The sequence below is a fragment of the Tamandua tetradactyla genome, chromosome 5 (genome assembly GCF_023851605.1).
Source record: "Tamandua tetradactyla isolate mTamTet1 chromosome 5, mTamTet1.pri, whole genome shotgun sequence".
Classification (NCBI taxonomy): Eukaryota; Metazoa; Chordata; class Mammalia; order Pilosa; family Myrmecophagidae; genus Tamandua; species Tamandua tetradactyla.
The window spans coordinates 88105833-88115041 of NC_135331.1; the positions used below are offsets into that span (position 1 = coordinate 88105833).

Genomic DNA, 9209 nt, shown 5'->3' on the forward strand with positions numbered 1-9209 from the left:
ATCTGTAAATCAATTTAGGTAGGATTGACATCTTAACTATATTTAGTCTTCCAATCCATGAACACGGTATGCCCTTCCATCTATTTAGGTCTTCTGTGATTTCTTTTAGCAGTTTTTTGTAGTTTTCTTTATATAGGTTTTTTGTCTCTTTAGTTAAATTTATTCCTAGGTATTTTATTCTTTTAGTTGCAATTGTAAATGGGATTCGTTTCTTGATTTCCCCCTCAGCTTGTTCCTTACTAGTGTATAGAAATGCTACAGATTTTTGAATGTTGATCTTGTAACCTGCTACTTTGCTGTACTCATTTATTAGCTCTAGTAGTTTTGTTGTGGATTTTTCCGGGTTTTCGACGTATAGTATCATATCGTCTGCAAACAGTGATAGTTTTACTTCTTCCTTTCCAATTTTGATGCCTGGTATTTCTTTTTCTTGTCTAATTGCTCTGGCTAGAACCTCCAACACAATGTTGAATAATAGTGGTGATAGTGGACATCCTTGTCTTGTTCCTGATCTTAGGGGGAAAGTTTTCAATTTTTCCCCATTGAGGATGATATTAGCTGTGGGTTTTTCATATATTCCCTCTATCATTTTAAGGAAGTTCCCTTGTATTCCTATCTTTTGAAGTGTTTTCAACAGGAAAGGATGTTGAATCTTGTCGAATGCCTTCTCTGCATCAATTGAGATGATCATGTGATTTTTCTGCTTTGATTTGTTGATATGGTGTATTACATTAATTGATTTTCTTATGTTGAACCATCCTTGCATACCTGGGATGAATCCTACTTGGTCATGATGTATAATTCTTTTAATGTGTTGTTGGATACGATTTGCTAGAATTTTATTGAGGATTTTTGCATCTGTATTCATTAGAGAGATTGGTCTGTAGTTTTCTTTTTTTGTAATATCTTTGCCTGGTTTTGGTATGAGGGTGATGTTGGCTTCATAGAATGAATTAGGTAGTTTTCCCTCCACTTCGATTTTTTTGAAGAGTTTGAAGAGAATTGGTACTAATTCTTTCTGGAACGTTTGGTAGAATTCACATGTGAAGCCATCTGGTCCTGGACTTTTCTTTTTAGGAAGCTTTTGAATGACTAATTCAATTTCTTTACTTGTGATTGGTTTGTTGAGGTCATCTATGTCTTCTTGAGTCAAAGTTGGTTGTTCATGTCTTTCCAGGAACCCGTCCATTTCCTCTAAATTGTTGTATTTATTAGCGTAAAGTTGTTCATAGTATCCTGTTATTACCTCCTTTATTTCTGTGAGGTCAGTAGTTATGTCTCCTCTTCCATTTCTGATCTTATTTATTTGCATCCTCTCTCTTCTTCTTTTTGTCAATCTTGCTAAGGGCCCATCAATCTTATTGATTTTCTCATAGAACCAACTTCTGGCCTTATTGATTTTCTCTATTGTTTTCATGTTTTCAATTTCATTTATTTCTGCTCTAATCTTTGTTATTTCTTTCCTTTTGCTTGCTTTGGGGTTAGCTTGCTGTTCTTTCTCCAGTTCTTCCAAATGGATAGTTAATTCCTGAATTTTTGCCTTTTCTTCTTTTCTGATATAGGCATTTAGAGCAATAAATTTCCCTCTTAGCACTGCCTTTGCTGCGTCCCATAAGTTTTGATATGTTGTGTTTTCATTTTCATTCACCTCGAGGTATTTGCTAATTTCTCTTGCAATTTCTTCTTTGACCCAGTCGTTGTTTAGGAGTGTGTTGTTGAACCTCCACGTATTTGTGTATTTTCTGGCACTCTGCCTATTATTGATTTCCAACATCATTCCTTTATGGTCCGAGAAAGTGTTGTGTAAGATTTCAATCTTTTTAAATTTGTTGAGACTTGCTTTGTGACCCAGCATATGGTCTATCTTTGAGAATGATCCATGAGCACTTGAGAAAAAGGTGTATCCTGCTGTTGTGGGATGTAATGTCCTATAAATGTCTATTAAGTCTAGTTCATTTATAGTAATATTCAGATTCTCTATTTCTTTGTTGATCCTCTGTCTAGATGTTCTGTCCCTTGATGAGAGTGGTGAGTTGAAGTCTCCAACTATTATGGTATATGAGTCTATTTCCCTTTTCAGTGTTTGCAGTATATTCCTCACGTATTTTGGGGCATTCTGATTCGGTGCGTAAATATTTATGATTGTTATGTCTTCTTGTTTAATTGTTCCTTTTATTAGTAGATAGTGTCCTTCTTTGTCTCTTTTAACTGTTTTACATTTGAAGTCTAATTTGTTGGATATTAGTATAGCCACTCCTGCTCTTTTCTGGTTGTTATTTGCATGAAATATCTTTTCCCAACCTTTCACTTTCAACCTATGTTTATCTTTGGGTCTAAGATGTGTTTCCTGTAGACAGCATATCGAAGGATCCTGTTTTTTAATCCATTCTGCCAATCTATGTCTTTTGATTGGGGAATTCAGTCCATTGACATTTAGTGTTATTACTGTTTGGATAATATTTTCCTCTAACATTTTGCCTTTTGTATTATATATATCATATCTGATTTTCCTTCTTTCTACACTCTTTTCCATATCTCTCTCTTCTGTCTTTTTGTATCTGACTCTAGTGCTCCCTTTAGTATTTCTTGCAGAGCTGGTCTCTTGGTCACAAATTCTTTCAGTGACTTTTTGTCTGAGAATGTTTTAATTTCTCCCTCATTTTTGAAGGATAATTTTGCTGGATATAGGAGTCTTGGTTGGCAGTTTTTCTCTTTTAGTATTTTAAATATATCATCCCACTGTCTTCTAGCTTCCATGGTTTCTGCTGAGAAATCTACACAAAGTCTTATTGGGTTTCCCTTGTATGTAATGGATTGTTTTTCTCTTGCTGCTTTCAAGATCTTCTCTTTCTCTTTGACCTCTGACATTCTAACTAGTAAGTGTCTTGGAGAACGCCTATTTGGGTCTAATCTCTTTGGGGTGCGCTGCACTTCTTGGATCTGTAATTTTAGGTCTTTCATAAGAGTTGGGAAATTTTCAGTGATAATTTCTTCCATTAGTTTTTCTCCTCCTTTTCCCTTCTCTTCTCCTTCTGGGACACTCACAACACGTATATTTGTGCGGTTCATATTGTCCTTGAGTTCCCTGATACCCTGTTCAAATTTTTCCATTCTTTTCCCTATAGTTTCTGTTTCTTTTTGGAATTCAGATGTTCCATCCTCCAAATCACTAATTCTATCTTCTGTCTCTTTAAATCTATCATTGTAGCTATCCATTATTTTTTCTATGTTTGCTACTTTATCCTTCACTTCCATAAGTTCTGCGATTTGTTTTTTCAGTTTTTCTATTTCTTCTTTATGTTCAGCCCATGTCCTCTTCATGTCCTCCCTCAATTTATCGATTTCATTTTTGAAGAGGTTTTCCATTTCTGTTCGTATATTCAGGATTAGTTGTCTCAGCTCTTGTGTCTCATTTGAGCTATTGGTTTGTTCCTTTGACTGAGCCATATTCTCGATCTTTTGAGCGTGGACAGTTATCTTCTGCTGCTGGCGTCTGGGCATTTATTCAGATTTCTCTTGGTGTTGGACCCAGCAAGGTTGTAATATTTTTCTGTGAAATCTCTGGGTTCTGTTTTTCTTATCCTGCCCAGTAGGTGGCGCTCGTGGCACACGTTTGACTGCGGGTCCTACCAGTAGAAGGTGCTGTGGGACCTTAAACTTTGGAAAACTCTCGCCGTCCTGGGGGTTCGCTAGCCGAAGTGGCTTGAGCCGGCCCAGGGGTCCGAACTCAGGGAGGGTGTCCGAACGCAGGGAGGGTTGCTGGTCGCCGTAGCCAGGGAAAGAGCCCGTCCGAATTTCCTAGTCGGCCCTGGGCAACAAGTGTGGCGGGAGGGCGCCAGCGGCAGCAGCCCGCCCGGGAGAGTGCACGTTCCCCGGGAGTCACGGGTTTGGAAGGGGCCTCCCCCACCCGTCACCGTTCTCCGCGGCCTGGGGGTTTCCGATCCAATTCTCTCAGTTGGTCCGGGGGCTGCGCGTGGTGTGGGCGCCAGACGCCTTGGTTTCAGGGGACCACCTCTCCAATTCTCCCAGCCGGCCCGGGAAGGGGGAAGGGAGTAACTCCGGCCGCTTGCCACCCAGCCCGGTAAGGCCCGCGCGCCTCGGCGATCTCACCCGAGCTGCTTCTCTCAGCCAGCCAGCCGTTCCAGGATGGGGTACGCTGTCTTTTTTATCTCTGTTGTGGCTTTGGGCGCTTTCTGTATCGTTTCTACTCCCCTAGTAGGTGTCCTGGAGAAGAAACTAAGATCCGCGCGTCTTACTAAGCCGCCATCTTCCAGGAAGTCAAGGAGATATTTTCTATACATTGATTTAAAACTTATTCAGTACAGGGTACTGTGGTAGGCATAGGAGAATGTAAGCTCCCTTTGGAAAATGCATGGGTAGTGGGGTGTTGTAAATATGAAAAGTATCAGTTGAATAGGTGTATGTAAATTTGGTTTTGAGAAGAAGATTTCCTTCGGTTGTCATTAGGGGAAGGAAGAAGTGATAATGATGGTTTTAAAATTCTACAAGGATATTTCCTCTTATGCCTCTGTTAATTCTGGTATTTTCTCCTCATTTTTATGTTTACTCATTAAAAGGGAAAATACTCAAGAAAATGTAAATTTCCAAAGTAAGGGGCACAACCTCATGACTGCTTAGAGCCTGTTGACAGGAATAATGATGGTGTATTATGGATGGGACTATATTTTGTGAGATACTAATTTTAGTGATAAAAGAAAGGGCATTTGGGAGTCACTGCCTTCCGGTGACTGAGTTTAGGAAAGGTGTGTGGGAACAAAAAAGGGTTCAGGTTTTTCTGAAACTCTGCAAGAGGAATATGATGGAATGAGGGAGTGGAGGTAGAGACAGATGTGGGATAGTATGGAGACTATTATGAGGTCAAGAATTAATGCAGGATAAAATGAAAGAAATCCTAAGAACTGGAGAGTAGAAAATGAAAGGAAGGAGATAAGAAAATGAAAGTGTGGGAAGAGCATCTAATAACGCATCTCACTGAAATCATTAATTATGGAAGCAACTAAATAACTAAGGGGAGGACTAATCTCTAAAGAAAATAATCCAACTTTGGGAATTTTTTACCTGATTCTGATTCTTTCCTGGCTTTATTAAGCTAGGTTCTTCTTCTTCTTCTTCTCTCTCTCTCTCTCTCTCTCTCTCTCTCTCTCTCTCTCTCTCTCTCATAAGCGCGCACACACACATATTCACCTTTCTCTCCCTCTCTGTCTTTCTTTGTCTCTCTATCCATTCTTTATCTCCCATCCCATTATCATGCTATCATCTATGTATTCATTTTCTGTTCTTGCCGTGATATATTTCCACAAATGTGACACCTTAAACAACACAAGTTTATTTCCTTCGGATACAATTTCAACATAGATTTCACTGGGCGAAAATCAAAGGTTGACAGGGAATAGTGACTTCTGGAGGCTACCATGGAGAATCCATTCCTTGGTCCTTTCCAGGTTTTAGAGCCTGCCCACATTCCTTGGTTTATGGTCCTTCTTCCACCTTCAAAGCCAGAAATGGCAAGTGGAGTCCTTCTCATATTCCATCACTTGGACCTCCTTTTGCACCTTCCTCTTCCACTTTTATGGACTTTTGTGATTATATTGGACTTGCTGGAATAGTTCAGGATAATCTTTCCATTGTAAGGTCAGCAAGTAAGTAACTTAATTCCATCTGTCACCTTAATTTTTTATTTTTAATGTCAGATAATGTTACTGGATAAAGGCCATGGATTCTTTTGCCCCATATACCCAGTAACCAATTCCTGAGACACTGGGGTTTCAAAAAGAGAAAGATTTATCATTAGGCAGGTAGGAGGACAGCAGATGGCCTAGTGGCCCAAAATCTGTCTCCCTGAGTTTAGGGGCTTCAAAACTTTTAAGGATTTTAGCAGAGGGAGATGAGGTCATTTTGAATGGCAAGTTCAAAGCAGAAAAGGAGACAGTGTTATCATTATCATTTCCATAGAAGAACATAAGTTGAAAGGAGGGGAGGCCAAGCTATCCCTTCAGTACTAAAGGTGTACGCCAAAAGGAAGGGAGACAAGTTCTTTCAAGAGTGGAAGCTAGCTGATATGATTTACAAATGTCCAGAGCTGAGGCTAGTTAATGGCTGACTTCAAGTTCTTCAACACACCAGGCCTTTGCCCTACAAGAAAATGACCAGATAAGGGGCGTAGCAGCTCACAGAGCCACAAGATGAGGGCTTTTACAGTCATTTCAGATATTATGGCTGCTGGATTACAACTCAGAGATTTCAGGAATTTCCTTCTCTCTACTCCAATGTACCAGAAAGCAAAACAAACAGCTACATAATGATTCTGTAAGCAAAACCATCCCTTAAATCCTGATTTCTCGGTTACAGTAACATATTCACAGGTTCCAAGATTGGAACATTGAGATCTTTAGTGGGGGTGGGCCATTATTTTGAGTATATCTATCTATCTGTCTGTCTGTCTGTCTATCTATTTATCTATCTATCTATATCATCTGTCTAATCTATCATCTATCTAATCTACCATATCTCCATCCCAACTCTCCATCAATCATCATCCACCTGCTCTATGGCTCTTTCTCTCTCTCTCTCTTTTTATCTTTCTCTCTCTCCCTCTCTCAGGTATGTTTCTAAACCCACCTGAATTGAGCCAAATTCACTGACACATTTCAAATCAGGGTATACGCAAGTCTGTAAGTTTTAGTGTTTTCCTGAATTTTTAGATTATAACAGGTCAAAAAATCGTTTTCTATTTTCCTGCTATACAATTGCATCATCAGATGCTATTGCCACTTTCTGAATGCCTTGCCCCCCCACCTGCCTTGCAAATTTTTTTCTATAGGGAGCAAGTAACTATTTCTCTGTGTGTCCTTCTCTGACCATATTCACCTTTGCACTCACCATTTAGTGTACTAACAGGGCACACAAAGGCAAACTTAGTAAGACTCCAGCAATAAATCAACCATAAATGGTGACTGAGCAAAGATATCTAGATCATAAAATCAGCAGCCTTTGGAACTTAGCCCATAGAGAATAAGTGGAATATTTTACTGTTGAGAGTGTGATTATATGGAATAAATTTGCTCTCTTTCAGTATTTGAAACTGTTAAAGTGTACGGAAATAAGACAATACTCTGAATTCTTTCATCATAGCACTGAAATATGAGTGAGGTGCCAGAAGCCAATATCGTCCTGCTATTTTGAGTGACCTGCATTCTCAGCAATACTTACCATTAGAGAGAAGGAAGCTTTAGGGGGAATGTTGAATCAGGGGATGCGATTATCTCAAGTTGCCTGTGGAAGGGGACAAATGAATTTTACAAAATTTCCTACACTTTTTTCCTCCACATGGTTGCACAATCATGCTTTTTCCACACCTAAATATCTTTGATGTCTTGAAGATTGAACATCAGGACCTGATGAGGCACTCCATTATAGGACCACGAACACCTGTTTCAAAAGTAAATAATGAGGTGGTGTTTGCAGTAACTAGAAACTCTCAGAGCATTTGGGAAATACCGGTCAGACTAACACATCCTGCTGTGTGCACTGAAATCACTCTGTGCCTCCACTGGTGTACAGTGAGCCCTGTGTGATCTGCCCACGTGCCAGCCCCAGAAGCAATCCCATGTGCTTTGGGGTTAGTATGACCCTAAATTTTTATTTCATTATGAGTATATCCTTCGATCCTCTATACTATCAAAATACCGTGAAAGTATTGATAATATTTATAATATAAAATGAACTGAGGTTGTTGTGTGGCAAAACATAGAAGGTGTGATACCACTTTTGAGGTGGAACTTTATTTCTTCTTGTGAAAAAGCTGTCCACTCAAGGAAGCAATCATTGAAGGATGGGTTATTTTGAGAGGAGTTACAAGAAAAATTCTCTTTGGGGGGTTTATGCCCTCACCTTGGACTGCCACTTTAAAAGGAGACTTACACTCTTTAGAATCTGGCTGTCTCTTAAGCTGTGAAAACTTTATGAGATGAATGATAAAACAGGCAGATGAGGCTCAAATAGTATATTTTAAGTTGGGTTCCAATATTGCTTTTGAAAAGAAAGTTTTCTACTGAATTTCAACAAAATACTTTAGAAGAACTGGTGGGTCTTGCAGATGTGTAGCTTGGCTTCTCCATGCCTGGTGCATCCAATAAGATACAGGACTGCATTTGGATGGCCCCAGAAATACCGGAGCTCTCAGGCTGTGTCCATAGGGCAGGCTGCGGATAAAGATGGTGGGCCTGGTCTGCATTAGGGGTAATGCACCTGCTGAGCCCCGCTGTGAGAACTGGCATCTTAGTGAGAAAAGTTCAGTGGAAAGCTTGTGATGACAGCAGGGTACGCTGAGAATGACATGGGAAACAGAGAAATAGGAACAGAGTGTTTAGATAACTATATTGAAAAGTTTGAACTATGAAGGGAGAGAGGGTCAGAAGAATATCAATGGAAAATTGTATTGCTTTGGATTTAAGATGGGTAAGATTTTGAAAATGTTAAGGCTCATGGAAAAGAACCAGTAAAGGCAGGCTGAGGGAGAATAACTGATGGTTCTTAGTCCCAGAGGAGGAGCACAGGATGGGTGGAAAGAATAATGGATTGGGGTTTCTTGATAGGAAGAGAGCTACTTCTCTTAATTTAACAGTGAAAGAGGAGTAAGGGAGAGGTGCAGATTTAGATATATTTGTTGTAACAAAGATGATTCATAACTTTTCTGATGTATTATTTTTAGTTATTATTTTTTTAAAGTGAGAACACGGTCATATATGGAGAAGAAGAGGGGAGAATGAAAGAGCAGTAGAATTAGAAGTTTGAAGGAAGTAAAGATATTATGAAATTGACAGTGCAACTGTAGGGAAATGCAGATGGATGGAGACCCACAAAAGGATTACCAGATGGTCCTGAGGTCCAAGTTTCGATAGGTGACTGCACAGAGGACCAAGCCGGTTATACGTGTGACATTTTACACCACTGTCCAGCTGCTGGTATGAGAAATGAATGATTAGATTCATCTGTATTTGTGGTGTTGCCACCCAGGTGTGAGAGAAGGACAAAAGTGATAAACCGTGGCACCTGAGTAAGAAAGAGTAGACGTGAAGTCAGGAGGGAAGATGGATGAGGAAGACATGAGAGGATCTGGTGAGGCCGAAATCCAGGAGCGGTGGGAGGAGGCCAGCAGGCAAGTGTGGGACTTTCACCCCCCTGCTCCA

The 9209-nt window shown here is 39.9% G+C and overlaps 1 long non-coding RNA gene across 2 annotated transcripts in view; it reads left to right on the forward strand.

Annotated features, from left to right (window-relative positions):
• Positions 1-9209, forward strand: part of LOC143684450 (uncharacterized) — a 46421-nt gene that overhangs the window by 22043 nt on the left and 15169 nt on the right. For both annotated transcript variants that reach the window (XR_013176035.1, XR_013176034.1), the window contains one exon: positions 9037-9178. This is a non-coding gene — a long non-coding RNA (uncharacterized LOC143684450). The remainder of the gene's footprint in view (positions 1-9036; positions 9179-9209) is intronic.